This window comes from Thermobia domestica, chromosome 10, assembly GCF_964235325.1.
Source record: "Thermobia domestica chromosome 10, izTheDome1.hap1.1, whole genome shotgun sequence".
NCBI lineage: Eukaryota > Metazoa > Arthropoda > Insecta > Zygentoma > Lepismatidae > Thermobia > Thermobia domestica.
Window position 1 is genome coordinate 71,536,759 of NC_137463.1, and position 27,320 is coordinate 71,564,078.

The following is a 27,320-nucleotide window of genomic DNA, read 5'->3' on the forward strand; positions in this document are numbered from 1 at the left end:
ACGTTCCTGTCTAGGTAACAGATCTAAAAAAAACAGTCGCTAAATTATACCAATTTGATACATAGGCCTACATATTTTACTCTTAAATTAGGTAAGAGCCAGGTTCATATTCCTAGTCACCATGGCGAGCTACCGCCGAAATGTTTCGAGACATGGTTATAATACTGTATACAGAAAATAGTTTTGTGGAAAAAAATTCTTTTTCTTTCTTTCCTTTTCGTCAGGACATAATGTTTTATTTTAATTTTACTGGTAAATTTTTAACTATAATTATTATCTATAATTCTGTGTATTATTATTATTATAAATAATACGCATTTTAATATAAACATGTTTTGAGTTACACTTTCGATTGTGTGTGCTAACTTTACACATGGCATGTGGGTTTGTATAGAAAGGTTAATTTCTTTAAAAAAAATACACTGCAACAAATGAAACACATACACCCCGTATAACAAAAAACAAATATATATTATTATTATTATTATATATGTATATATAATAAAATGTCAATATATATAAAACAAAAACAAATATGTTAATGCTATCCGAACTAGAGACGTATGAAACAGAACAGAACAGGAAATTGAGATCAAGCCCACATTTACGCATTTGTAACACAAACAAGAAAGAATATTTATTTTGTAAAACAAAATAAATAATAACATTTAGCTCAGTTTCTTGTTTATCAACATGAAGGTTATTCCATTTATTTTTCTCTCTTCTATCTTTATATTACTATATTTTAATATTTCTTCCGTATATATATGTAATTACGCTCACAAGAGGTACTTTGGAAGCACACGCTTCAGGAATTTCAATTTTCAGTCAGTCTCCAGTTTTTTTTCTTTTTATACTAGTGATTTTGATAGAAAAACTCAAATGTTTGATTTGCATATGCCATTTCCATGGGCGATTTCCCTGTTATTACAAGCACATGATGAATTAGAGCCTATGTGTGCTGAGAATACTCAAAATATCAATGCAGCAGCGTTTTCCATTTCCCCACCCTCCAATCACGCAATTCTTTCCTCCCACCCAGACTTCACCCACCTACTCGTCGTTACACATACACAGAGGAAATGAGTGAGTGAGAGGGAACAGAACGTATAGATGAGCGTATGTTTTATATTTTAGCCAGCATTCTGTGTAAATTAAAAAAAAAAAAAAGAAAATACTAAATGCTGGAAAACAGAATTACGGCAAGAAAGAAAAAAAAAACACTTGGGTTTTCAAATTCATATCACTTGTCATAATTCGATATTCTAATCGGTGTGCTACTTACAGACCCACGCGTTGTGAAGAGGTTGGCGCTTAGCTTGAACACTGAAGCACATACATTTTTTACAAAACCATTTACGTTTCCAATCTCATATTTTTTTTTGATAACCTCCTTTTAACACAAAAGAAATTAAAATCCAGCAGCTGTGCAGCCACTCTTGTCTCTCTCTCCTTTCCAGCCACTGCATTATTTGAAATGTTCATACTTTTGTTAATAAAACGTTTTCTTTTGTTCTATTTATTTCTATTCATGTTCAAAAATGTTCTTACAGTCAATTTGATAATTAACAAGGCTTAGTTAATTTACCATATGCTAGCGTGAAACAGCCTTAAAGTAGGCAACACATTTTTTGTGTATACATGGAAGTAAGGTGGGTTGCATAACTGCATGGCGTTAATGTTCTTCACAAGGAAATAAAAGCATCTGAACGTTTGAAATTATAATATACCGTTAATACTTTTAGTCTGAAGACAAGAAGACCCATAATATCTTCCAGATAGACCCGAGACTAAGTCAAGCATTACGTATGAGTCTCTCAGATATTTTTGCGGGTCTTAGTCGGGTGGAAAACTTATTCGTGTTCCCACTTGAAAGAAATGAAATGAAAGTTTTTTAGTGCAAATATTTTTTCTTGTTTCATACATCTTTTAACAGTTTCTAATGCAATAGTCGACTTGTCTAATAACGCTGCGACTTTCCTTTTAAAACCATTAATGTGATTACAAGAAATGAAATAGAAGTTCTAGTTTAACACCCTACGTTTATGTACTGAGGCTAAGGGAAGCAGTAATGATGATATTTATGAATGAAATTGTGCAATGAAGGAAACGAGAAAATTGTGAATACCTTGTATGCTCAAATTGTTGTAACAGTTTCACCCATTGATAATAAAAATAATAAGTGACCCTGCGACTTTCTAGAGTCTTTCGCTAGAGCTTTTCTATTTCAACTGTGCCCCTTCTGGCGCTGCTGTCGATATGTCATTTCCGTACCTCTCTCAGAAAAGGAAGGACAAGTTGCTGCGGCTGAGATCTTTCAATTGTGGGATGTGGAAACGTTGCCACAATAAATTATTTCACGGACTTCGCTGTGCTCTATCTTGTTAGCCATTCTAAGTAGCCTACGATCTTCACTCGTCAAGACCAAACGACTGAAGGACAAATTAACAACACAACCAGGGTCATTCACTTCTTTTCCCTAAGCAAAGGGAGATTTTCATCCGCAAGAGAGTGGTGGGGGTGGAGTCGAAGTATAGTTAGCATATTTTCCGAGAGCACAGATGGAATAGACAGGCTCTAACGCTCTCGCCTTTGGTGGAGCGGTCTCGGGTTCGATTCCCGGTGGGGATACTCGGTCAAAAAAGTGTAACAGTTTTTTTTCCGGACAGCCATCTTGAGTAAGTTTTTTTTGGGGTTTCCCTCATTGACACCAGGCAAATGCCGAGTACCTAATATACAGGTCCCAGGCCACTTTCTTCCTTCTCCAATCGTTTCTTCCTTCCCTTTCATCGGATAGTGTCATCATCGCCGAGGAACGTAATCCCTCATATACGTGACGGGCTGAATGGCCTTAGATGCCAACAGCCCAGAAATCGAAATCCTAATCCTAATGCTAATAATAATAAATTTTACACCATTTTCACTTTTGCCCGTGTAAGTTAAAGAGCATGTGTTTGAAGCAATATTGCAGCACTTCCATGCAATATCAATCAATGTTGAAATCATCCTAAAATAGAAAGTTTAAATATTTATTTTCCGTGTATTACGTGTGCCTACTTTTTTTTGTTACTACTTGAAATATATATTTTTGTAAATGCCACTAAACTTACAGAAAAAACGGTATTGCGTAAGTTCATTGCTGTATAAGTTCATAAATATCATAATATGAGACTATTCCAACGTTTAATATGTAGTGTTTCCTTGTTTCATTAGAAATAGATTTCATGTCTCCTGCCAAACTGAAACACAGGAGTATCTATTACCTTCTAGAATTAGTAAGATACTTATACGCTGATATATTAGATTAGTTTCGTTTGAATGAAACATCAAATTACTCAATGCAGTAAATAATTATAATCTAAAGGAGATTAGATATCTCAAGTAGCAAACAATAAACAACTTAGCTTTCCTAAAGTAATAATTCACTAATTTATTCTTCCTGTTTCTGTGTAATTCTTGTGTAACAGATCTTCGGTTAAGAAATATTAATACAACGAAACCCAAACCCGAGCTACACTTGGGCTCTACGGTGGCGGTAAAATTATAAATATTGTGTTCAGATTGATATTGTTAATTTGTTAGGATATCTTTGCTAAACCTAGTTTCGGAATATAACAAATGTTTTTAACTGTAGTCAATTCATTCATGCCACAAGTGATTTAAAATATGCCTTAAAATTTTGGGTTTGTAGACTTGATTTGTGAATAAACATCTGTCTCTCAAAATGTTAATAAATCATGGGATCTTCTAAAAAAAATAATTTGATTGACAGAAAATAGGCTGCCTTTTTCTGAGGAAGAAGCCAGCTGGAAAAACTTAATTATTACGTAATAAATAATCATTAAAATAACTAGAAGAAGAAAACCATTGAATTACAAAGTCCAATAATGGTGTTCTGATATAGGTTAAGTATCGGAGAGACATAAGAAATTGACGACCTGTTAAATTGACAAATAGAAGACGCATTTCTTTCTTTTTTCCTCCTTTCTTCACTAATTGCAAGAAGTGTACTTTTTGTGCAGTTAGAGATCTACTGCTTACTACAAACAAATAAGGGTAAAAAAAAAAAAAGGACTCCATTTCCGTCCTCATTTCTTTACGAGAAAATTTGTATCACGTCTCCCAAGAAGTACGCGGGAAACAACGGTTTTGGTGATAAACTTACACGTAGACCCTACTACATCCATCACTTCCTTAATTTAGGTACTTTTTAGGGTGGGGTAGAGGGTCGGGGGAAAGGGACAGAAAGTTCTTACAGTAGAAGGCAATAAACGATGCTTTCCTTCACGGATAGGGACTTTGCCGACGGCTTTACACAAGACAACTTTGAGAAAGTACGTAACTTCTCGTCGGTGGATGCTAAATTCTTAGAAAATCCTCTTGTCTACGGAAATTCTACTTCATTAACCTTCTCTTTCCCCTCCTCAAAAAGAAAAAAAAGTCGATTCATGTTTTAAAAAAAGAGATCTCTTTTGATATAAACTTGTTTATGCTATTTTTCAACAAATAATCCATTCTAGTCCCATATTTTGTTGACATGACACAATATTTCTAGTTGTTCACGAAATATTTTTCAGTTTTTTTTTTTTTTTTTTTTTTTTTTTTTGGGAAGGGAACAATATTGAAGTAAGATCAGCCAAAGTTGGCCAATCTCGACTTCATAGAAGATGTTCAACTTATGGCTAACTTACAAGGAAGTAATAACTCAGAAATTAATGGCTCTCTCACACACATGAGGACTATAATCTAGGCTCTTATTTGTTTTCCTTAATGGAACTTATAAGGAAGGAACACTTAAAAATAAATCAGCAAACATTTATTCTATTACTCGTACTTACATTAATATTTTCAATTGTTTTGAATGTCTCTATTCGCAAGTTTCAGAATTTGCAGGTAATATAATCATCCTCTTCGAAGAAAAAGTAACAAAAGAATTAAACTCATACTTAATAAATACTATTAAAAAAAATTCAAATCATCGAAAGTAGAGGGGAAGATGATTTCCCTTCTGAAACTAGAACCTTATGAGCCATAGTGTAGTATAAAAGGACAAGCACTATAAAATTGTGTACTGATCTCAGTTACCCTCAGCTCTCTGCTGAATGTATCAATGCCCATACTGACATCCACATATGTGCGGGCAAATTAGCCGGTAGTCCAGCTGCAAATGGAGGGAGTTTTATTATTTACGAGGGGAAACTCAAAAGAAATCGGATTGAAAGTGCACGATGATTATTAGGAGTAGTAGAGAGTTTTCTCCCTACGTGGATCTAGTCGAGACCTTCTGAAATCAGTTGCCCAAGCGGCGTCTGCGTAGGAGGTTAATGTTTGATCGTAGTGTTGTTTTTCTCAACTGTTCTCGTTTGCCACCTGCGAAATCGTTATGGCAGATTTAAAGGAACGAAGAGTGAGTTTGAAATTTTGCTTTCTGTTTGAAAAATCGGCAACGAAAGTATACCAAATGCTTTAATAGGTTTCTAAAAAGGATGACGAGCCGCACACAAGTTTTCGAGTACTTTGGGCGCTTGAAATATAGTGAGATCAGTGTTGAGGATCATACTCGTTTGGATGCCCATCATAACATTGAAACAACCCGTCAAAACTCAACGAGGATCGTCGTTTTACGATCGACGAAATTTCAGAGCTGACAGCAGTGAGTTGGGGCTCGTATCAGCGGAATTTGACTCAGGATTTTTCAAATGAGCTGTGCTGCCGTTAAGTTTGTTCCGCACCTACTCACACAAGACCTTGTCTGCAAACAGCTATTTCAGCTCTCAGGTATGGGTTATCGTTCCCATCCCTCCGTATTCACCAGACGTAGCCCCGTGCAGCTATTTTTTTCTGTCCCCGAGAATGAGAAATACTAAAAGAGAACAGTTTTGATGATGTGGAGGCTAAAAAAAAAAAAAAAAAAAAAAAACTTCGCAGAGAGCACTGGACGATATCAAAGTTGAATAGTTCCAGAGATGCTTCAAACAGTGGAAAAGAAGACTGCAGAAATGCATCGCATCTAATGGAGAGTACGTTGAAGGAGACTGAAAGAATTTTGTGATGAACTACTTAATAAATGTTTTTTTTTAGAACAGAAGTCCAGTTTCTTTTGGGACCCCCTCGTATGTTTAATTTTTTCTTAGTAAGGTGTCCAACTAATGGAGCGTTCAAAGCAAAAGAATATTTTGAAATTTGCCACAATTTGATGGCACGTTTAACTTTTTATTGTACATGAAGCACAAAAACAGTTATTTTGAACAAGCTGTAAATACTATTTTCGTCCGTTAATGGATATATTACAAAAACGAAAATCAAACATAAGGACAGTATACTATATCATAAGTAATCTACAGAATCCACCTGATTTAGTCCAAACTTGACATTGAGGTAGACCATTACTTGCTTAGTATCCACGTGAAATATTTTCCTATAAAGAGTTTTGGTTTACGAGTTATTGACTATCACAGTTGGAATTTGCAGTTATACATTTAATTAAAAGCAAGTATCGGTGTCCCAGTGTACACCACGTGAAAGAGTTTGGTTTCTCGAATGTTTTCCGGACGAACAGACAGACAGAATAAATAGGCAAAAGAGTTTTTTGGTAAGCTAAACTCTTTAACAAGCTAAATTTTACCAAACCTAGGCTTAAACATAGGTTTAAATTAACAGAAATATACTTTAAGATGAATAAATATTTGAAGTAATATAATATTTAAGTGATTAGATTTGTAGAATAAAGTCTTTCAGTATCATTTTAGCATTGTATTCTATGAACAGTTTAGTATTTTGCATCCTGAGCATTATATTAACCCGCTAATCAGAACAGCACCACGGGCAGTCTACCAACGAAGGATAGTATCAATAGTTACTCCCACAGGAACACATAGGGAACCAATTTTTGATTGTCCATATCTTGGGACCAACTGGATGCGACACTTTCACCAACGAATTTAACTCCTAACCTTTGACCCTGCACAGTGGCCAAAATTGATGATAAATCACGCAGTTCTTGAGATCTGAGTCTCTCAGACCGACGTAAAGATAGACAAACTAAATAAATAAAGGATTTATTCGTAAACCAAACTCATTAAAAAAAAAACATTAATTGCTATTCATAACAAGAAGTAGGCGCTAATAAATGGGAAAGACCTGTTAAACTTTATGAAATACAGATACTGTAAGTCATATCAACTAATGTCGTACTTACGAAATAGTGGACTACACGTCCCAAGTTGAACAACCAAATGTTGAACCTTTATCGAGAATACTAGTGATACAGGATTCTGATGGAAGAGATCTTTACTAGACCAACAAGTTAGAAGAGCATCATAAAACAGGATCACCGGGAGGCAGATAACAATTGAAACTGACAGCTTGAGCATAAATTGGAATCAATAGCAAACTTTTGTTGTTTCTGAGATAACGAAGCTTCGATATTTCTTAAGTCGTTGAGTTAGTTATAGTGCTGGCAAAATGTATTGAGCCGTGGCAAAAATGTGAACTAAAGCTCACACCCTCGCGTTGAGCCAATAATGATTTAGCTGTTGATAAGCGAGAGAGCCTTGCAGTCGTTTATGCCAAAAGGAGTGGAATTCTTTCAGGCGATAGCAGCGCTTGGAATGGAAGACTATGTGTCAAGTCAATGTGGTGTATTTTTAGTACAATTACTTATTCTAGAAAATCTAATGTATTTTTTTGATAGACAGGATCGTCACTTTACTATTCATCCATGGAGAGGGGCAGCGGCGGCTCAGTGGTAGAGTGAACCTCTGGCACTATGGCGTGCCTGTTTCAATCCCACTTCGTGCCAAATGAACTTTGTGGTAAATAAATATCGTATGCATGAATTTTCTCAGGATTCTTCAGTCTCCTTCTACTTTTTCATTCCACTATTTCATTCATTACCATCGTCACCATTTCCCTTAGCCTTGGAGCATAATCGTGGAACGTTAAACTAAAAGTTAATCTCGTCGATGAAGATTCCATACTGAAATGTATCTGACTATGGGGCTTGAGTGTTTTAGTATACCGCACATGCCTCTTAGGACGAGTTCTGGGCAACGATACTTTGGCCTGTAGATCACAGTGAAGATCGGGGTCTACAGGAAAGGTCTAGGCGTGCCTGAGATAGTAGCGATAACGGCAAAAACACTAGAATATCGGCAAAAAAAATGCGTTCGTAAACGCTTAAAGGCAATGAGAAACCATCATCCTATCTTTCTCAAGAACACGCAACATGGGAATTACGATTATTAAAACTGAATTACCTCAAATGTTTTTGGGGGCAGAAAGACGTCGCTTAGTTATGAAGAGCAAATACAAATTGAAGGATGGAACATAAAGAATCTAAACATAGCAGGTAAGCTAGAAAATCATCGTAAATAGGCTAGAAGAGAAAAGTCCAAAGACTGAACGTAGATATAGTGGGGATCAGCGAAGTAGACCGTTAAGAACAAGATGATTTTTGGTCAGAAGAATATAAAATTATTAACTCGGGTACGTGAAACGGCATCACTGGAGTATTTGTAATGAATAAGAAGATAAAATGACGAGTAAGAAATTACAACATAATAAACGACAGAACCATAGCAATAAAACTAGCTAAGAAAATAAGGGATACAACCATTATCCAGGTATATATGCCAACGACAGTGCACTATGATAAAGAAGTAGAGCAAGTTTATGAAACTATTGAAAATGTTATAAAAGGCGTAAAAGGAAAAGAAAAACATATTTTGGTAGGAGATTGGGATGTGGTCGTAGGAGAAGGTGAAGAAGGGAAAACAGTAGGAAAATATTGACTAGGAAAGTGCACCGAGAGAGGAGTAAGACAGAATTTTGCACAAAGAACAACCTAGTAGTACCAAATACATTGTTCAAGAAACATAAGAAGACATTCGAAAAAAAAAAAAAATAGAAGTTTGTAACCGGAAGCATTGGTATAGAACTGACGAGAAGGCTGATAAATGCATATGTGTTGAGTGTGGCATTATATGGACGTGAGACATGGATACTAGGAGAAGAGGAAAAAAAAAACAAAGGAAGGAAGCATTTGAATTGTGGTGTTATACAATACAGCAAAATATTATATGGACAGACAAGGTATTAAATGAGAAAGTATTGAAAATGGTAGGAGAAAAAATGTTTAAAGAATATTTCGAAAAGACAAGAGAGGATGATTGGTCATATTATGAGACATGCAGGAATCTCGTTTAGTAGCTATGGAGGGAACTGCACAAGGAAAAATACCTAGAGGAAAGCCTCGATTGAAATATATGGACTACGAAAATGACTATGTTTGGGACGCCATACTTCTTGAACCACCACCCGATTCCTATCAAATTCTCAACACTTTGACAGTATACAATGTAGACGAGGGAGAGGAGGATATATATATATATATATATATATATATATATATATATATATATATATATATATATATATATATATATAAAATAAAATTTACAAGGTAACTCATGAACTACGTGACCGATCTCGATCAAATTTGCCACACAGATGACACAAGACCGATCTCCATTAAATTTTTAACATTGATTAGGTTCGGGTCCGGGATGATTTTTTTTTATCATTTTCACTATGACGGCGCAACTTAGAGGAAACGGAGGGAGAGATATAGAAAAATGATCAGAAATGACCGATATTAGTGTCGAATCCATAGTTTTCGGGGTCGCTGAGACAATCTTTGACACTTCCGATGCCGTTTAAATCCAAATTCAGTCATTTATGTCCAAAATGAAACTATTCTCCCCGTGCGAAGAACGGGTATTCTTCTAGTACAAGATATAGGAAAGAAAAGCTAGAAAGAAATTTTAAAAAAAGTCTGGGCCGGGATAGGGAAGGGTGGAAAGCTGCGTGAAACCAATCGAAAAATTACTGATCTGTAATGATGATGATGATGATGTAATGAATATCCATATAATAATATTTGGAAAACAAAGACTATTCTTTTTAAAAAATGCCGTATATTCAATACTTCGATTGTAGCAATACTATTATATTTGTTATATTGGTCTTCATGAAAAGAACCATGCACAAAGCAATATGAATAGTTAGTACATATTACAGGGAAAAAACATAAACTAATAGTTAAAAAGAAAAACAAAATTCAGGTAATATTATTTTTAAAAAACCGGGAGCAAAACGGTAAAATTGAGCGCAAAATATTTTTTAAAAAGCTAATACAAAAACTAAATATAAATAAACCACGTACATAATACCTGTGGTTCCGTAATGTAAAAATAAAATAGTATAAATGACTGGAAAAAATTGATATGCAAATGTATTCTATAGTTACAATAAATTTCGAAATTTTTTTTTAAAAAAAATCTCTCTTTTTACTTTCCTACATAAAAGAGTCTGGGGTATTTTTGTCCCTTTTTTTAAAAAAAAATGTATTTTCACTGTAATTTGTCTCTCTTTTTAAAAATATTCTATTTTCTTTCTTTCGTTCTTCTTTTTTTTTAATTTTTGCCCTTTGTAATATTACCGTTCATGGAAATAAAAGTGAGACCATGAAAATTCCATTTTCATGCTAATTTTAGAATTTTTTGCTCTTGTAACATAACATGATGCATATATAGAGAGGAGATGAATGCAAAATTTATCATCATTATTGAACTATTGGTTACACATTTCAGACCCACACGCACACACACTTACAGGTACAAACACCAAAAGATAATACATACATTTATACACATTGAGGTCTAAACGAAAAAAAAAAATAATAAACTTTCAATCACTTTACGTAATTTTCTTGCACAGACGCCTTTTTTTACTATTAACTTCTAAAACGGAACTACAGTTCCTCCCTAGTTTGTCCTCTCTCCCGCTGGATCCCGATTGGTTTATTTATCGGCCAATTAGCGTTGGAAGGGTTCTTATGATGGAGGAGTAGTAAAGGGGAAAAGAAAGGAGGAGAGGAGGATTGACGTGAATATTTCACCCCTCTCCTTCATTAATGCTAATACTAATTCTAACTATCTCCGTCTATGTCTCTCGTAAATGCAATCAGATCTTCATCATCAAAATAGATGAACTAGCATTTTCTTTTTTTTCTTTTTTTTTAATGGCGAGATGACATTGGCGTGTGAACCCGTGCGAGCAAAATCAACAGCCTATAGGCTAGTTTCCCGGTTTATTGAAAAGGAGGCGGGAACGGGAAGTTGCCTCATTCACACTGTGGAATGTCAATTACTTATCGTCTTTTTGATTTTTAAACGGTATAGTATTTTAACTAGCTCTTTTGTCTATTTATAACAGTAATATGTTGAAATGATAGCCCTCAAGGATATTCATTACGTATCAATGAATATATTCAGCACTAGCCAAAAGAGGGGGAAAAGGAAATAATAATAAAACAGGCTAAATAAACGGATATTGCATTGATGGTAGATAAGGATCCAAAATATGATATTAGTGTAGCATGGGCCAACTTCCCACAAAAAAAAAAAAAAAGCGTACCAAGTACACTACAGATAGGATTCCTTACGGAATATACAGGGTGTTTCAAAACAAAACCGACAACGTTAGGGAGGTGATTCCTGACGCCAAGATAAGATAAAAAGTATAGACCAAACTGGGAGCACAAATGGTCTTTCTTTCGGAGCGAGAGGTTGCCGAAAACATGAAAAATGAATTTTAAAGGTCCATAGCTTCAAAATTATTTGTCCTACTGTAGTCGGGTCAAGAAAGTAGTATATACCCTATCCAAATATCCATGTTTCAGAATCTTGCGGTACTTCACCAACAATTTTTATAGAGGTAGTTAGTAAGTACTTGAAATTATATTCCCGTCGCCAAACTCTCTCTATAAAGATTGTTGCGTGAGTACTTTAGGATTCTGAAACATGAAGTTTTGGATACGGTACATATTAGCTCCTAAGTAAAGTCTTGACCCGACTACGGTACGTCCCATAGTGTTGTAGCTTTGGACCTTTAAATTTCATTTTTTTCATGTTTTCGGCAGCCTATAACTCCGAAAGGAACCATTTGTGCTCCCAAGTTGGTCTATACTTTTTATCTTATCTTGGTGTCAGAAATCACCTCCCAAACATTGTCAGTGTTGTTTTGAAATACCCTGTATATACAAATTAGTACCCTGTTTGTGCGTTTTCAAAAGAAAACTATTAATAAATTACTTCTAGGTAATTATCTCGCTAAACGTAAGTAAAATATACTTCCTGCAGTTTAATCATGCACTCTAATTTAATTTAAGTAATTGAAATTGTTATTACTGATTCTGATATTACTAATGCTCTCCCACGATGGAAATCGAACACAGGACGTCGTATACCGAAAGCTGCTTCATCTTATACCTTATAAGGTAGACTCACTTCAAATTGTAGGAAAAGAAGTATTAAGATCTGTGTTACACTAGTACCCCAAAATATTTCATAGTGCAAACAGCCATAGTAAAAAATAACTGTACCCAGGGAATTTATTTACTACTTAAAACATAATTTTCTAGATGAAATCGTACTTTTGGTTTTGAAGGGGTCTCGAGATGTAAGTAATCTGAGATAAAGTTAATAAAATCTGTTTCATTGGAATGAAAGGTATTTTTACTTCACAAAACTGTTTGTATGGTTTTGATACAGAATTGTAAGTTTCCTGCTTTATTAAACTCGATAAAGTCCAAAACCAATTTCGAATGATTACGTATCATTTTGAGGAATGTGGCCCAAAAATAGGTATACAGCCCCGTACTGATCAGCTCACTGTATTTTATATAATTTCTTATTATTATCCATAGTTTCTTTATTATTTGTTCTTAATGTCTTTTTTACTTATATCTTAAGCTCGGAACAGCCGAAGCAAATAAACCTATAAGCTAGAATATTATATCTACTTGATGAACGCAAGGGTGTTTACCTACTTTTGGGCCACCCTGTATTTTGTTTTTAGGTAAAGTAAATAGCAATTTCGTAATCAGAGTTTAATGCAGAATTAGACAATATTAAATGGGTACATTCAAGAACACGCGTTTAAATTCGTTATTTCGTTGCATATGTCGAGAACATAAAGTGAGAAACCTTCTGAAAGTATTTAAGCCCCTCACAAGTGGGCAGAAATTCAAGATTTTTAGTTAGCTCTTATCGGAACAACTTATTTTTTGTATGCTAAAATATCAAGAACCGGCCGTGTACCTGAGTAATGGAGTGACGACACGATAAGCATATTTGGTGCGAGACACCCACGTTCTATTCCCGGTCGGAGCTGCTCATGTTATTCGAAACTCACGTTAAATTGTAAGTCCACGATTTATATGGCCCCGGTGCTCAAAGGGATGCCAAACTTCAAACTAGTGGTACATAACAGAATTTCAACAAGAAAGTTTAAAATCCCAAATTCATCTCTTTACTTGGTTTTGAATACATAAGTTAATACAAGGAATATATATTTTTCATAATATCTTCTTGAACGGGGGTTACAAACCCGAAACCTCTCTCTGTGTACGCCACCGTTATAATACAACCAACCAACTGAATAACAGAAAGAAGCCACTTTTCCCATAAATTTACCATTAGCTAATTTCAAATAGTGTGTTCTGTCCTGGTTGTAAGTAAGCTGCTTCAACTCCGTTTCGAATATCACTATTATTTACGCTGGCTGGCTTATATCAATAGAGACTCGTTTCAGCTAGTCACTCAACTCATCTCCTCCTGATTATGAAACAATTTATGGCGACATTGCAATTATTACCATTGCCTAGATCTTAATAGACAATAGTTCTTCATCGATTCTAATACGCATAGTACGTCTAATATAAATATACTAGAATCAATTACCCGCTCCACTGGGTTAAAATAAGAAAAAATAGTGATATGTTTCGTTAGGCAGTCATTTTTTACTATTTCTGAAGCGCTCTCCAATATACGTCATTTTTGATCATTTTGATGTATCTCCACCCTCCTCCTCCCTAAGTTTCGGGGCTGAATTTAGATGTAAACGACATCGGAAGTGTCAGTGTTTATCTCAGAGACTCCGAAAAGTATAGATTCGACACTAATAACGATCATTTTCGATCATATATATATACCCCTCCCCTAAGTTGTATTGTCGAAGTGAAATGAAAATTTGATCGAGGTCGGTAGGGTGGCTTAAGAGTTATTAAGTCACAAACATAGTCATTTTCATTTTTATTTATACAAATTAGCAGAAGTGCCTGAATTCGCACGGGGAGAGTAATATTTATGCATAATATGTTAAAATAAAGAACCAAGTAGAACAAATAACGACAAGCAACGCCTTCGCACCCCACTACCCTGTCAATGGAGCTGGAATTGGGCTTACACTCCATCGAGAGTGTCACTATTCATCTGAGCGACCCCAAAAACTATGGATTTGACACTAATATCGATTGTTTTCGATTTCTTTTTACATGACACACCCTTCCCACTCTCGGTAGTGTCTTACTTCCATAGTATTTTTTTTTTAAATCAGATTGTAGATTATAATTATGGGTATGTCCAGGGCCAGATCCAGGATTGTCTGAGGAGGGTGCACCAATAACTACGAAAATAACCAATCATATTGAAACTCTTCAAAGTGACATGTGACAATATTCTTTGCCCCTGACAACAGTAATGCATAGAACGAAGGAAAGTATTTTAAAGAGGGACGCAAGAGGAATGTAGGACAAAAATGTCCTTCTCTCATCCTACCTTCCGTTCTCTTCCCTACTTGACAAATGTTATATTATTTTGCTTAGTGAATCCTTTTCCTTCAACCTTGAGAAAATCTATTTTAACTATTGCTTTTTCAAAGCTCTGCTTTCTTTTAAGCCCAAACGGAAACATGATAGTAGAAGGTTTCGGAATGTGTTGCTATTTTCACTGCTAGCTTCTCATTTTAGATAGTGTATATTTACAACGAAGGGAAGGGGGGGTACATGCGCCTTTGCAACTCCCCCTCTAAATCCAGCTCTGGGTACGTCTAATATAAGTTTACATACTGAGTTTCATCTTTCTAATACTAAGACAAACTCGTGAGAAACTTTATTTTTGGCATAAATTTTAAACCCACCTTTGTGAACTTTCCTTCTTTCCTCTTAGGATACGAATAATATAAACAACGGACCTACAATCTCATCCAGACTTCTGTCTCTTTGTTACAGTTAGTTTGAAGTACACAAAGCCAATGATGCGAATTTGTATATCACACAAACATACAAACAAACAAATAAAACGAACATTCAATTTTATATATAAGATTTACTTATATGTTCGAAAATACTTTCTACGGAACAAAGAGTCATAGTACCCACAGTTGCTTTTGAAATAGCAGCTGGTTTTCCTGGCATCAGAAGACCAGTCGTAAACCGTGAAGCATGCAGCAAACAATGAGGTACCACGCGAAGGACCAAGACACAAACAAAGAACAGGACAATGCAGAAGGAAGAGGAGAAAGAAGGAATTATAGAGTGTAACATGTGAAACTTCTCTGTTCTTCTTGTGACTAGAGCTTTTTTTTCTTTCGGGCATGGTAAGGAAGGAGAGGACGGGAGTATCCTTCCGAGAAGGCGCCTCTTGGTCACACGCTCGAGAACAAAAACAAAATCATAACCCAAGTTGAAATGAGTTCCGGTCTGTCTTCTGGAGGGAACTTGGAAATACTGTATGTACGTACGAGGAGAGGAAGCAAACTGTAAATGAGGAAGTTTTATGTATGCAGAGCACAGACGACAGTTGCCAGCTTTTTCTCCATTTAAACTCTCATACGCTTCTCGTTCTCCTCCTCGTCAAAATTTCTTTACAAAATGTGAGAACAGTGCAATTCATCGTGCTTTTCCTCCCTCTCATGTCTGACTTCCATTACGATGGACTAAAAACATGAAAATATAACAATGGTCAAAAAATTACGAAATGCGTACGCGAATTCACTATTACTACGACTATATAATAAGCATACACATGTTTCGAGCGGCAGATCCGGGTTCAATTTTATTTTGATTTCAACGTCTCGCGATTATGCTCCGATGTTAAGGGGGCGGTGATGATGATAGAATGAAAAAAGTGGGAATAAACGGGAGAATTTCAAGAAAATCCACTCACATGGTGTTTTTGTCCATCACAAAAGTCACTTAGCAAGAGCTGAGATCGGACAAGGAACCGCACGGACCAGAAGTGAACGTTCTATCATTGAACTACCGCACTCCTTCCCTCAGGTTCGATTCTGTAAAGGTTCTTCTAGGGGGTAGATAAGAGGAAATAGGATCATAGGGAAAGTCGGGTCAGTCAAAAATAAGAGATATAGGAGAAAACGGGAGAACCCGCAAGAAATCTTACAGACACGAAGTTTTCCATCATAAATTCACACAGCCTTGTATTTAATCAGGGAGTCTGTGCTCAAGGTGTGAGCGTTTTATCACTGAGCCATCAAGGTCCAGATGGAACTTTAAACTAAAGATTTTTAGCTTATTTGACTGCAAGACGATGTTTCTTTGGGGGGGGGGGTTGAAAGAAACCTGTTTCTAAAGAAAGAAAAAATTCAAATTTATTCTAGTTTTGCTATTAAATGAAAGTCTACGACGTAGTAACTCGGGACACTTCATGATTTCAAATTCTTGAATTGCTTGTTTGGAGATCAATATTGCTGTCGAGAATATGGGCTTTATAGAATCAGTTTTGTTTCACAGTGGGTGAAACTACGGCAGAGTTTCAAACTAATGAAATTGGTCTTAGTCAACTATATAACTTCCAGTTGTAACTCAGTAAAAAAAAAGTAAGAGATTGAACTTATTCTTAAGACGCTGAAGTCATATCTAAAAGCCATTTCTTGCTCTTTGTTACCGTTTCCGTTATCTAAAGATTAATATTCAGAGCGGAAGTAAAGAAGGTTTTTACAGCTTACGGTTGCACTAGGGGAATTATGTTAGGGATGGAACATATTCTTCTGAAGTTAACTCGATTGTTGAATACTGGTTCTCGCTATTTCTTATCGGTTTTGCTTTACTGAAATTTATATTGTAATATTTGGTAGAGTAACGGTATACAGGTTTTCCCCTCACCTTTTTCTTATTATAAAAGATATTTATACAGTTTGTACACACGATTACCAATAAGTAAATTTTTTGAAAGTTCTTTCTTTTACAATATTATGGACTTCCTGCCCGTTGCAGTTCGGAGGTTTGCTGATTAAGAATGACGCTGCTTGTTGCAGCTAGGTCTAATTGAATCTCTTTGCCCGTTGCAGCTTAGAGGTAGGATAAGATTTCCTAATTGTCGCAGCTCTGACTTGAGTGCGGTACCTTTTGCCCGTTGCAGCTCAAAAGTAGGTTAAGATTTCCTGCCCGTTGCAGCTCGAAGATAGGTGAGGATATCTCTTATCTGTTTAAGCTTAGATGTTGAGTTAATACACTGCTCCACAAAACTTAAGCAACTCGAAGAAAGTGGCAGAAAATAAAACGACACTATCACTGCACCAAGTATAATGAACAAACAGACGGTCCAGATGCACAATGCAACACAAGTGAAGACGAACAATACAGTTAGGATGTACAGGGTGACCAAAAAGTTCAGCACTATGATACCTCAACAGGTGAAGCTGGGTTGTGCGAGGGCATAGGCAGTCAATATGGCATGTAACCACCACGAACAGCTATACAGGCACGACATCTGGCCTCCATGCTGCAAATCAGAGTGTTGATCAAGTCTTGCGGCAGATGGCGCCACTCCTCGAGGAGACCTGTTTGCAGGTCAGGGAGAATGTGTGCTGGTGAACTGTGCTGCGCTATTCGCCGCCCAAGAGCATCCCACACATGCTCGATGAGATTCAAATCCGGCGAATATGCAGGCCATGCAATATGCGTAATGCCTTCGCTCTCCAGATACTCGGACACACGATGTGCACGGTGTGGGTGGGCATTGTCATCCATGAACAGGAAGTCTGGGCCAGATGCTCCGCGGAAATTGCACACATGTGTATTGAGAATTTCATCCAGGTACCGTTGTGCTGTCAAAGTGCCATGTTGCACAATATGGAGGTCCGTTTTCCCGTCCAGCATAATTCCACCCCACACCATAATGGAACCACCGCCATAGGAGGGCCATTTAGCAATGAAGTTTGGATGATAGCGTGCTCCTGGCTCTCTCCACACTAAAGTCCGATCAGAATCTGACGACAGGCTGAATCTCGATTCATTGGAGAACATGACACGCGCCCACTGGTGTTCCCCCCATACAACATGTTCCTGACACCATGTGTAACGCGCACGTTTGTGCTCCAGTTTCATGGCACACACAGCGCAGGCCTTTTTGCATACAGTCCTTCTCTATTGAGTCGCCGACGAACAGTTTCACGACTCACGCATTGTCCTGTAGCCTGAAACAACTCATTGGCCAGGTGAGAGCATGAAGCTTGACGGTTACGTTTGACAGAAATTGTGAGAAATCGGTCCTCGACGGCCGACGTCTTCTTCGGACGGCCTCCTCCATGACGTCTACTGACTTCACCTCCATTTTGAAAGCGATTGCACAGCCTCGACACAACACTTTTGTTCACGTTGAATTCCTGCGCCACTTCCGCTTGCGATCGGCCGAATTCCACCGCCCAATTGTTTGCCCGCGGTCAAAGTCACTCAAATGTCGTCTACCAGCCATTGCAAGGTGTGTACCCCACACAAGAACCACTAACTCAATGCTTGGAGCCTCGGACACTACTGGGCTGTGGTGTACGGCTCATGGCATAAGTTGTTCACCGCGCTTGCAACGATGCTGCTTATGCAATAGAGTGGGTGCTCGACTTGCCTGTGTGTCTCTGTGTATGTGCATGCCACTAACCAGTGTTGAATGGGCCCCACACGTCACTTATACCACGTTCTCTCGGGTTGCTTAAGTTTTGAGGAGCAGTGTATTTCTTGTTCGTTGCAGCTCGGAGATAGATGATGGTGTCTCTTGCCCGCAACAGTTTAGAGGAATCTCTCTCACCCGTTGCAGGTTGGAGAGGTAGGTAGAAGATGATCAGTTAATACCTTATGTTTTGTGTGTGTGTGTGTGTGTGTGTCAAGGTGTTCGTTTATATAGCCAATCTTCGTAGGCCGAGCCTCGTCGAAGGGGTTATCTTCGTATCTCTTCGTGTTCCATCGGTGGTGATGCCATCCGTCGTCTGTTTGCTGGTGCTTGTGCCGAAGCATGTGGTTTTGTTCATTAATAAGAGGGAATATTGTATTTTTGTTCTATAGTGATCAATGGTAAAACCGGAAATAGTTTATTACCACTTCCGGTTTGATATTAGCTCCATCAACGACTCAATGTCTAACTTTTTAACACTCTACATTCTGCCCAAAATTGATGGTGTTCCATCAAGTAGTTCTTGAGCTTCTTCTTCTTCTTCTTCTTTTCTCCTGGACAGACGAACACACAGACAGACATACTTGGTAAACCAAACTATTTAAACTAGAACTTTCAGAACATGCTCTACTGTTATATGTCTAGGAGCAGGGGCGGATCCAAGAACGACTTCTGGGGGGAGGCGGTGGGTTATCATACTGCTACTTTTAAGGACTCCAAACTTTGGGATGGGTTTTATTTATATATATAAAATAAGAAAGTTTCTTCTTCTGTGGGGGGCGATCGCTCCTTCCCTGAATCCGCCCCTGTCTAGGAGTACAATAAATCGAAGGAAGGAATTGAAAAAATGTTCTCCATTTAAAGTAACTTCTCCAAACACATAAGAGATGGTAATACTGCTTTTATTGCTTTTATATCTATTGTCGGCAAAATACAAAACAGATTGAAGCCATTAAGCACTGTCATTTGTGTTCTTCTATATTACAAGACATTTAGTAGTTTAGTCTCTATAAATGGATTTATTGAGTTATGGATGCCCTTTGCTATCGTCATATTTTCGAATCCTTTTTCCTTCTGAGGAAAAGCTTTGCAGGGAATTTACAACAAATAACAATGGGATTTATGTTGCAATTAAAAAGAAAGAAGAATAAGAAATAAAATTTTGGTAAAGATAAATAAAGATGATCACATAATGATTCCAATTTCGCCCAGTAGATGTCAGCCACTGGAAGGGTGTTCGCTCCCATCTACCGGACATGATATATAACTTCTAGAATTCTACAATTATCCTTGTTTCAATAGTAGGAAATGGCATATACATAGCCACCGTCAACATATTAATAGTTGACTGGATTAATGAATTAGGCAGAGATAATTGTCTAGTTATTTACTGCAAGCACAATAAATAAATCGCCTTCGTTCGAGATTTTTCGTGTGGAGTAACGGACGTACATAGTAACATTACAATTTTATAAGGCCTACTTGTGTGAACCTAATAACAGGATATTTCTAAATACAAGACAGAGTCACTTTTGATGTCTCATTGCTTAGAAGTTAGAGACAGTACAGATGTCTTGAGTATTTGCCAGAACTGGCGAACTTTTCTGTTTCTACCGTCATAGATGGAAGAGAAAAAATAATAAAGACGTTTTTTAAGTAAACAGCATGTTGAAATTATTTTTAAATTAAAAGCAAGTAGCAAGCTAAAACAAATATTTAGTGTATATAATGTTTTATATTGCATTAGTGTCATATTTTTTAGATAAACTAATGTGTAATAAAAATAAATTGCTTATGTGAAGTGCTTGCATTAGATCTATAACAGCTTTCGCTTCAAAATGTAGCTAATTTCAGTAAATTAACCCTTGTCTAAGTTGGTAACCGTTTGTGAACAACATTCACAGTTTCCACTATGGTATTGAACCAGACCTTGTTAACTATTCTGTAATTTTATAGGTTAATATCTATTTTCTTCCCTATGAAAATTGTGAGTGCTTATGTTTGGAGTTATGTCGGCAAATATATCCTGCTTCAAGCGTAAACTGGAAATTCCAAACAAGTGTGATAACCACAGAGGTGGTGAAACAATTTTTCTCCTTTAAAAATGTTATAAATTATATAACCATCTTTAGTTATTTCTTCAAACCAAAGGGAAAAGGAAAGAAATGAAAATCGCATTTGCAGATCCTTCTGGACTCCTTAGTTAGCAAACATACCATATGGAATAATATTTAAAAAAAAAAGCATTACGTCGTTGCAGATGTTTGGATACGAAAGAGCTAAGAGATATTCCTCGCATTAACTCCCTACAGTATCACGTAGAATATCATATAGGCAGAGACAGAACCTTCTGGCCTTTCTTCCGACTCTGACGATGACACCGTTGCAAACAAGTTGCGACGTTTTGGCATTTGGTACTCAGTGGAGCGTGGCAATGCATGCATAAGGGGTTGTACCACAAGTGACAGGCACTAGCAAGGAAAAGGAAATGAAGGAAGAAAATCTATCAGCTTGTGCGTCTACGAAATTAAGTAGGGACAAAATCGTACACACACACACATTCACCAACACTACAAGAAGGGATGTTTGAATCTGCGTCAAGATAAGAAGGGGGAACATGCTGCATCACAAGTGCAAACTATCCCCTTTCTTCCGCTCCATTAAGTGCGTCTTTGATGAAACACCAATGGGTCGTCAGCGAGGGGAGGAGAAGAGAATTAGGGATGAGAAACGCATTTGAATCTCCAAATCGATGGTTACACAGTTGAAGTCAATCACAGCCCCTTTCCCTTCCCACGCAACTCCTAACATGCATTCATTCATGTACCCAAATCCACACCTATTCCCCCCTATATTTCTGTCACTTGCGAAACCACTGACAACGATTACTGAGTTGGTGATGTGACGATGGGAATAGGGGGTGGTTGAGGGATACTTTAATTGCATAGCGATTCCACACTGTTGCCAGATGGTAATCGGAGAGGGGAAAACTCTTTTTTTTTCTATTACTGTTACTACTATTATCTTGATGCGATATTAACGATTTGCTTACAAACCGCACGATATTCTTAAAAATCTTGAAACGGCTAGATTATTATCTACTGCTTCATTTATTTCCCACATCAGGTCGTTAAACTAGAAATTAATATCCTAGCAAAGCTTTTTTTTTAAGTATCTGAATTTTTATTTGATTTTTCTTAAATTTTATGTTTCGTTGCACCACAGAACAGTGAAGAATATGTGTATGTTGTGGATCATTCTTCAGCACAACTTAACGTGAAATCTCAACCACATAAGCTTCCACCAAGATTCGAGCTCGGTTTTCCACACATCATTTCCAGATTTGTGACAAGTCAACTGGGTGTCAGTAACGGTAGAATATTAATGATGATTATCATGTTGGTGATAACACGTTAGGCATTGGTTGTAAATGTCTAAAATTAGAATTTATTTATTGTTTTCATTATACAAGTGGTACACTAATTTTTTAAAAAACGGGAAATACCTCAGTCTAATTCATAATTGAATAAATGCTTAAATATGGTGAGTTTGGGGCAGTTGGTAAGCAAATTATTATTATTATTATTATTATTATTATTATTATTATTATTATTATTATTATTATTATTATTATTATTATTATTATTATTATTATTATTATTATTATTATTCGTGTATCTCTGGCCGTCCCTGACACGTGCAAATTATTTCAAGAGTTCTTCTTCTCCAAAGAAATTTCTGACCATGTGACTAGTGTCTAATATGATTTTTGGAGGTTTGTTAGGAGATGTTTTGCGTTTATCTGTTCCGGTTGTGTCGCAGTACTTTTAGAGATAGCTGAGATAATGATTGGTCTCACTGTAACTTTATGACATTTCCATAACTTTTTTTGATTTCGCCTGCTAGGTCTTTATATTTGCTTATTTTTGAACTGAATGTTGTGCGTATGTTACCTCGTATGAGTCAATGGTCTATGACATTTATGAAAGTTACTAATTGGTCCATTTTATAGTGATGTCCATATTATAGTGATAATAGTGATGTCGAGTCTGTTTGCAGGTACCGTTACATCCACTGTGATTTCTCGATCCCAGCAGAGTTTGCATTTATTGTTTTCTCCCTGATTTGTAGTATAGCTATCGGTGATTCAAATTCCATGTTATGAGCCAAGAACTGTTGAATACTTTTTGCAACATTGTTGTGTTTTACTAGATAGTCTGCGGGAGCCATTATATGGTATTATTATTATTATTATTATTATTATTATTATTATTATTATTATTATTATTATTATTATTATTATTATTACTGCCAATCATAAGCAATTAGAACTTTAAATTCAGCACGATTTTAGTCTATAGTTATTCCACAAGTTTAACCTATATTTGTATATAGTTTTTGAGACTAAAACGCCAGAACACCCTAAGAAAATTTTCACAAATAACCTGGATACCCTATGAAAATTTACAGTGTAATCATAACCTGTAAAAACGGTGTAATCAATTTGCTTAAAACTGAACAAGAACTTAAATTTCAATAAAAGAAAGACTCTTTTAGCAACACTTCCATAAATATCTTATTATTTTTTTTTTTTTTCTGTTGCTCTGAATTAGTCGAATGAGTCAAATCACGTTCATTTATTTCCTGGGACTTGACAGCGTCAAATAACCATAGGTTTCGGTTATTTACATTTTTTTATTAATATTTTATCCTTTGTTATTGCGTGTTCTTGATAGCAACATGAATAAAATATATTACATTAAGTATAATTTCAATTTAAACAGAATAATTTGTAAACAAAAAACTTTTAGCAAACTAATTGTTAATTTAGAGACAAACTTCTTACCACCTGTTTTCATCAAAATCTGTGAGCGTTAACCTTCCACATAAATTTCAAATATAAATTCTGTTATAACAGTAGGATTTCTCAGTAAATTTACAAATCAGTTATTCGTAAATAAGTTTCTAAAACAATGCATCTAAATGAACGTTGCTGGGCATTGTTTAGATATTCTCCCGAATATTTCATGAACTGCCTACAAAACGGAGATCTCCTCTAGCTCTTTCCTGCTCGGTAAAGTCCCCAAAATAGCTGACATACTCCCTCGTTGAGTGGCTATAGGCTACTAATGTGTTGTATAAGAAATGCTCTAGCTAGGGTATCTTCCAATTTTAATGATATGAGCTGGCCAGCTTTGTTGATAAAATTAAATATCTCTTGACCCCATGAACCACTTGACTCAATTGCTATTGTAAAAAAACCAACATTTATCCAATAATTCCAAAGGGATAGGTATGTTTATTCCCTTTTTCAACCTGACTTCGACCTGCAACGAGTCCTGCTCGAGCTGATGTATCTGGTGTGTTAGAGGGAGTATAAGTATCTGCACAAGTGAAGTCCTAAACAAGCACCTTCCCATTTTTTTCTATGGCACTAATGTCATTCCGTCATACTTTTTTTTTTTTTTATCACTGCGACTGCAATCATTTTGTTCTCTCACTGATGTAAATATCATAATAACCCAGTTTTTATCATAACCTTATATAGATTCAAAGTAAGCAGGGTCGGACTTAGGGAGGTGCACCGGAGCACATACAGCCTCTTTCACTATAAATATACACTATCTAAAATGAGAATCTAGCAGTGAAAAATCAACATTTTCCGAAACTTTCTGCTGTCATTTGTTCATTTGAGGCTTAAAAGAAAGCTTAGTTTTGCAAAAGCATAGTTTAAGTCGATTTTCTGAAGGTTGAAGGAAAAGGATTCACTCAACAAAGTAATATTCCTCATTCACACCACAGATGCCTAAAAGCATTTAATAAAAACTTAAAAATTTAAATCAAATTTAGTGGTAGTTATTGGTGCACCCCCGTTCAAGAAAATCCCGGATCATGCCCTGAAAGTAAGTATAACATTTCTTCTATATTTTGTGATGTCATTGATTTTTTTTCGTGGAATAATAATAAAAAAGCAAAACTCTTTAGATGTAAATGATGTCTAGAAATAAATTCAACAAAACCGTCGTTACCAGCAGTAAATTTAACAACATTCATATCCAGACACTAAATTTAATAAAATTAATATTTCTACTACAAACTTTTTAACCAAACTTTTCTTCCTCCAAAGAAATTTATTTAAAATCTTCTTCCAATCTGTAACTTTTTAAAAATTCTTATTTCAAAAAAGGAGTTTAACTAAATCTTGCTTCCAACTAGTAAAGTTTATTTAAATTCTTCGTAGTGATAATAATTTTAGCCAAACTCTTATTCAAATGTTGGAAGTTTCTTCTTTCTTTCTTTCCGTTCTTCCTTTTCTTTAACTTTTAATAAAATTAAAAAAAAAAAAAATGAGAAAGTTTTAACGAACATTTCCACAAATACCTTAATCCAATTTCTATCTGAACCTTAACATAGATTCAACGTAAATATAAAATTGCTTCTGTATTTCGTCTCCACCTCTAAATTTTCCCCCTTTTCCTTAGGCTGATAATAACGTAGAATACTTCAGAGGGAATCTCCCATCAAATTTATCAGCACATGCAATCTATCTCTGAGTGTTCCAAGTCGAAATTTCTTTCGAAACGAAATGAAATGAAACGTAAAGTATGAGAAAAAAAGAGTTTGAAAAAAAAAAGAGTATATCTTGTTTTCAGTTTGAATGCAATATATTTCTTCTGACAGGAAATTATGTGTTTGGGAGAGGTTAAAAAATAACAAAAAAAAAAAAAAGAGGCAAAAACCTGGGGAGAATAGTACGTATTTGACCCCTCGTACAGCATCCCGTTTTATCTCTTTTTCGTGGTCCATCAGCGCGAAAACATCGACCACTCACGACCGGACCCGAATTCTTCCGAACAATCTTTCTCTCTTTTTTTATATATCGTTTTTTTTTCCCTCTTGCGAACTCTGGGTATAATCAATATACGGTAAAAGTGGCGTCCGTTCGAAGATGAGGAGAACTGCAGGAGTTTTTGATCCTAGCTGAGGCAAGGTTAGAAACAGAGGATGAGAAGATTCAATGAGTGAAACGAAAGAAAGGAAAATCTTTTCTCAAAATTTTATAAAGAGAAAACATGTTTAATAAGTGATGCCATCCGTGAGATTGATTTTCCAATCGTTTCGTACACTTTAAACTTATTTATTTATTTATTTATTTTTTACCAACTTAAACATGTCAAAAATTTTCTGGTTTGAAAATCCTACTGCAAAGAAATTCTACAATATATTTACCGGATAACGAAAACAAAAATGCCAACAATAGATTTAATTTAGCTGAACAAAATGATGTAGGTGAATGTAATTTACCATATGCAGTTTTTTTTTTTAAAGAAAATTGGGAAACCTTTTTTAATCTAAAAATGTATATTAAATGTTAACCAAGATACCTATTAAGATTAATCTGATACTTACGTCTAATTTGATCCAGATTCTCATTACGACACTGTAAGACGACAATACACGGGGTATAGTTAATGAAATTTAGGCCAAAATTATGATTACTTCTTACATATTAGGATTATGAATTAGGTTTCTGTGCTTTCGGCATCTATGGTAATGTTAGAACGTCACAAATGAGAGATGACGTCCCTCGGCAATCACACTATCCTAGGAAAGAGAAGGAAGGAAGCGGCCTGGGGTCTATATATTAGGTACTATTCCGGTATTTGCCTGGTGTGAATGATGAAAGCCCAGGAAAACCTCACTCAGCTGTCCTGAAAAAGTTTTTGCACTTTTTCGACCGAGTGTCCCGGGATTGCTGGCACCAAAGGCGAGAGCATTAGCAACTATGCCACGGGGAGCCACTAAATTCTTAAAATAATAATAATAATAATAATAATAATAATAATAATAATAATAATAATAATAATAATAATAATAATAATAATAATAATAATAATAATATAGCTTAATAACAATATTCTCAAAAGGTGAGACGTTTGTCAACTGATATATCACATCCAGCTAAACATAATTATATGCTTTGAAGGTAAATTTTAATTGATAGTTTGAGAGGGAACGTGGCTCAATGGTAGAGTGCTCACCTCTTGTGCGTGGGGTCATCTGGTTTGATTCTCCGGCCAAGTAAGTTTGTGGTGAATAACATCCGTGTCCATGTTGTTTTTTTTTTGGATACTCCCGTTTCCTCCTAAATTCTCATTCCACCGCTGCTTTTATCGTCATTCACTTGCCTTAATCATCCGTCACCTTTAGCCTAAAGGGCATAAACGTGGGACGTTAAACTGAAAGATTTCATTTGATGTTTTTTTTAATGCGTAGTTACCGAGAAAAATCGAGAAAAAAATGAATTTTTATGGCGCTAAAATATATGTCGTTAGTTGTCAATAATAATTCTAGCCCTTATTCTGCTGGAACAGATTATTTGCATGTATACTGCACATGTAAAAATAAATAAATAACTATACATGTTGAGTAGTAGCTTGTACACTCATGTCCAAAATTATTGTCGCATGTCTATAAATATGTTGTTGTACGAATATAATTTGATAACGAATT